Consider the following 5,347-nt stretch of genomic DNA (forward strand, 5'->3'; position numbering starts at 1 on the left):
GCAGTCTCAGTCACCCAGGCTGGAGTACAGTGGTGCAGTCTCAGCTCACTGCAATCTCCACCTCACAGGTTATAGTGATTTTCCTCCCTCAACCTCCCGAGTAGCTGGGACTACAGGTGCCTGCTACCACACCTCGCTAATTTTTTGTATTTTTAGTAGAGAAGCGGGTTTCACCATATTGGCCAGGTTGGTTTCGAATTCCTGGCCTCATGATCCACCCACTTTGGCCTCCCAAAGTTCAGGGATTACAGGAGGGAGCCACCTCACCCTGCTCTAAACAAAAGCATATTAACTTTGCAATTTTTTTTTTTTTTTGAGGTAGAGTCTTGCCATGTCTTTCAGGCTGGAGTGCATGAAGTGCAGTGGTGCAGTCTCGGGTGAATTCACCATCAACCTCCTGGGCTGGAATGATCCTCCCATCTCAGCCTCCCTACTAGATGGGACTACAGGTTTGAGCCACCTCACCCTGTCTCACTTTGCAATCTTTTGGCTACAGGTATAAAACCCATTTTTGGAGAGTGGATCCACTTATTCCAGTTTCTTGTCTAAACCATCCCTGTAATATCCAGTTTTGATTTCTCTAGAATGGATCAATAAAGACAGAATATAAAAGACCTTTTTTTCTGAGATGGAGTTTTGCTCTCGTCACCCAGGCTGGAGAGCAATGGTGAAAAATCTCAGCTTTGTACAACCTCTGCCTCCTGGGTTCAAGGGATTCTCTTGCCTCAGCCTCTGAGTAGCTGGGATTACAGATGCACATACCATCATGCCTGGCTAATTTTTGTGTATTTAGTAGAGACAGGGTTTCACCATGTTGGCCAGGCTGGTCTCAAACTTCTGACCTCAGGTGATCTGCCTCCCTTGTCTTCCCAAAGTGGTGAGATTACTGGCATGAGCCACAGTGCCTGGCTCAGAACATAAAAGAACTTTAAAGACACTTAATACAACCTCCTAAATCAGGTGCAAATGTTTTACAGGCTAGGCCAGGTGTGGTAGCTCATAGCTGTAATCCCAACACTTTGGGAGGCTCACTTGAGGTGAGGATCACTTGAGGCTAGGAGCTGGACACCAGCCTGGTCCACAAAGCAAGATCCTCAACCTTATTTTTAAAGAAAGAAAAATTTCCAGCCTTTTTTTTTTTTTTAAGATGGAGTCTCATTCTGTCACCCAGGCTGGAGTTCAGTGGCGTGATCTGAACTCACTGCAACTTCTGCGTCTGGGTTCAAGCAATTCTCCTCACCCAGCCTCCCAAGTAGTTGGAACTGCAAGGGTGTACACCACGCCTGTGTAATTTATTTATTTATTTTTATTTTTATTATTTATATGGGGAAAGCACAAACGCAGTCCCCCACTACCACAAATTATGCAGTCCAGTTTCCCACATTTGGGAAAATCGCAAGGGTCAGAACATCCGGAGTGCAATGGATGAGCCTCGCCTTGGGAAAACCACCTTCATGATCATGGTATCTCCCCTGCCAGGTAATTTTTGTATTTTTAGTAGAGACGGGGATTCACCATGCTGACCAGGCTGGTCTCAAATTCCTGACCTCAGGTTAACCACCCACCTTGGCCTCCCAAGGTTCTGGGATTACAGGCACTGTCCACTGGACACACCCTCACGTATAGCTGTTTTTCAAAGCTCTTCACTCTTGGTATTTTTTATTTATTTATTGGAGACAGAGTGTCACATTGTGGCCCAGGCTGGAGTGCAGTGGCACAATCACAGCTTACTGGAAACTCTGCTTTCTGGGTTCAAGTGATTCTCGGGCTTCAGCCTCCTGAGTAACTGGGATTACAGGTGTACTTGGGTAATTGTTGTAGTTTTTTTAGTAGAGACCAGGTAATTTTTGTAGTTTTTTTTAGTAGGGACTCTGTTTCACCATGTTAGCCAGGCTGGCCTCAGCCTCCTGATTTCAAGTGATCTGCCCATCTTGGCCTCCCAAAGTCCTGGGGCTACAGGCTAGAGCCACCCTGCCCAGCCCATTCCTGCTACTATTTAAATTAAATCGTACTTTTTTGTAAAAAAATTTACCTTTGGAATTGATATTTAGTTTTACTTGTAGTATAGCTTTCTGCTGTTCTTTACCAGGGACTAAATTTCTACAGTTTTGCTCAGAGAGAATTGGCAAGAATAGCTTAGAGTGCAAATGGAGTTGGTGCCAGATGGCCTGGGGGTCAGTATTGTCCGAATCAGATACTGGAATTGATGACCCCTCACCCCAAGGCACCTTCTATTCAAATGATTGTAGTTAATGGGATATTGACAACTACTAAGCACTCTGTATCTTTGTATACAGAAGGCCCCTGAAAAGAGCCATTGTTTAGTGAATATTTACTGGCTGGCTGAGATTGCTGCAAAAGCCTAACTCTGCTACAGTGTTGTCAGGTGAATGCCAATTATCCCTTTAAAGTTCGGGTATAGTTCACAAAATCTATTCACATGTGCTACAGATAATTTTAAGAATTCAAGGCTGGGCTTGGTGGCTCACACCTGTAATTCCAGCATTTTGGGAGACCCAAGCGGAGAGATCATTTGAGTCCTGGAGCTCCAGACCAGCCTGGGCAACATAGGGAGACTTCATCTCCACAAACAAACAAACAAAAATTTAGCCAGGTGTGGTGACAGTGCCTATAGTCCCAGCTACTTAGGAAGCCAAGGTGGAAGGATCATTTGCACCTGGGAGGTCAAGGTTGCAAGGAGTCCTGATTATGCCACTGCACTCCAGTCTGGGCAACAGAGGGATTACCTATGTCAAAAAGTAAATAAATTGTTGTATCTATGTCTTCCTATCAAATCATTCTAATTTGAACTCAGGACTGTTTTCATCAAATCCTGTATTTTCATCCAAAAACAATTTATTTGATGGGATGAAATCACTGTGAATCCCCTGAAGTTCTAAGATACAGAGTCTTGCTTTGTCCACCAGGCTGGAGTTGAGTGGCATGATCTCGGCTCACTGCAACCTCTGCCTCCTGTGTTCCAGCAATTCTTCTGCCTCAGCCTCCCAACAACTGGGTGCATGCCTCTATACTCAGCTAATTTTTGTATTTTTAGTAGAGACGGGGTTTCACCATATTGACCAGGCTTGGTCTCAAACTCCTGACTTCTTGATCTGCCCTCCTGGGCCACCAAAAGTGCAGGGATTAGAGGCATGAGCCACCGAGTCCAACTGATACAGCACTTTTTAATACAGGTGCTTGTCCTGCGCACCCTGGTCTCTGGTTAAATAACAACTGTCACGTAAGCCCTGGGGTCTGAGAAGAGGAAACTGTGAGCAGCTCTGATAGAGGAGGAGCAGAAAGAAGTCAGAAATCTGAACAGGAGCAACCCAGGCTCTGACCTTTCCAGAGCTTTCCCCCAGCTCTGCCCTGTCCCCCCTTCATCTGTGCTGTTTCTCCTGGTGTCCCCTCACCCTTGGGTGACAGGGGTGCTGAGCACTCCCCTGTGGTTTATCCTGCAGAAGAAATTCAGTCTTTCCCAGGTTTATTCTGTGTCACTGCAGTCCATTCTCCACAGAAACTGAGTTTCTGTCTCACTGAGTGACCTTCATGTGCTCAGGTTGCACCAAAGGCCTTTTCTGTCACAATCATTTTTTTCATTATCAGTTTAGTAGCATTTCCACATGAAAAGTTGGAAAGACTAACAAAAACTAAGTAATATTTCTTCTGATTATAAAAATTACGTTAGGCCAGACACAGTGGCTCACGCCGGTAATCCCAGCACTTTGGGGAGCTGAGGCCCGCAGATTACTTCATGCCAGATGTTCAAGACCAGCCTGGCCAACTTGGTAAAAATTCATCTCTACTAAAATTACAAAAATTAGCTGGGGGTCGTGGCACATGCCTGTAATCTCAGCTACTTGGAAGGTTGAGACAGGAGAATCACTTGAACCTGGAGGAAGTGATTGCAGTGAACTGAGATCTCACCACTGCACTCCAGCAGGGGTGACAGTGAGTGAGACTGTGTCTTTTTTTTTTTTAAAAGGAAAACATAACAATAGTCTTAGTTTTAGAAGATTTGGAAATGAAAAGGAATGAAATAATCTGTTAGTTCATGTCTGGGAGGAATTGTTAGGATTTTGTAGTAGACTCCTATTGGATTTCTATTCAGTCATATGTAACAAAGGCATACTTTACTAAGATGTGAATGGACTGCACATTTTGTTCTAACCTACCTTTTCACTTAATTGTATTATCAGTATTTTAGCATATCAGTCATATTTTTCTGTTGTGCTTTATTTTTTTATTCATCCTTTTTTCTTTCTTTCTTTTTTTTTTTTTGAGACAGTCTTGCTCTGTCTCCAGGTGCCATGCTAGAGCGCAGTGGCACGATCTCGACTCACTGCAACCTCCGCCTCTCAGGTTCAAGCAATTCTCGGGCCTCAGCCTCCCGAGTAGCTGGGATGACAGGCTCGCGTCACCACACCCAGCTAATTTTTGTATATTTTAGTAGAGAGGGGGTTTCGCCATGTTGGCCAGATGCTTTCAATCTCTTGACGTTGTGTTCCACCCGCCTCAGCCTCCCAAAGTGCTGGGATTACAGGCATGAGCCACCGTGCCCAGCCTTTTTCTTTAATTTTAATTTTATTTATTCATTTTTTATTATTATACTTTAAGTTCTGGGGTACATTTGAGATGGAGTCTTGCTCTGTTGCCCATGCTGCAGTGCACTGGGCACAATCTGGGCTCCCTGAAACCTCTGTCTCCCAGGTTCAAGCCATTCTTCTCCCTCAGCCTCTGGAGTAGCTGGACTACAGGCACCCACCATTATGCCCAGCTAATTGTTGTGTTTTTAGTAGAGATGTGGTTTCACCATGTTAGCTAGGCTGGTCCTGAACTCCTGACCTCAGGTGATTTGCTGGCCTTGGCATCCCAGATTGCTGGGATTACAGGTGTGAGCCACTGCACCCAACCTCATTTTTTTTTTTTTTTGGAGACAAAATCTCACTCTGTCACCCAGGTTGGAGTGCAGTGGCATAATCATGGGTTCAAGTGATCCTCCCACTCAGCCTCCCAAGTAGCTGGGACCACAGGTGCATGCCGCCATGATCAGCTAATTTTCTTAAAATTGTTTTGTAGAGGCAGGATCTCCCTATGTCACCTAGGCTGGTCTTGAACTCTTGGGCTCACATAATCCTGCCACCGTGGCCTCCCAAAGTGCTGGAATTACAGGTTTGATGAAACGTGCCTGGCCTTGTACCATGGTTTAGAAGCTATATGTATTTATTTTATATGCTAGGGAACCATAGATATTTAGTTATTGAAGAAGTGAGTTAATGTAGAAAATAATAAAATATGATATATGTCTAAACACTTTATTTTAAATTTTAACAACAGTATATGTATT

General features: G+C 44.5%; 1 non-coding gene across 1 annotated transcript; it reads right to left on the reverse strand.

Annotated features, from left to right (window-relative positions):
* Positions 1-1,323: 1,323 nt before the first annotated feature.
* On the reverse strand, positions 1,324-1,487 carry LOC119469860. The gene has a single exon (XR_005198710.1). It is a non-coding gene; the product is annotated as a U1 spliceosomal RNA (small nuclear RNA).
* Positions 1,488-5,347: the final 3,860 nt, after the last annotated feature.

Source organism: Cebus imitator, unplaced genomic scaffold (genome assembly GCF_001604975.1).
Source record: "Cebus imitator isolate Cc_AM_T3 unplaced genomic scaffold, Cebus_imitator-1.0 Scaffold913, whole genome shotgun sequence".
Classification (NCBI taxonomy): Eukaryota; Metazoa; Chordata; class Mammalia; order Primates; family Cebidae; genus Cebus; species Cebus imitator.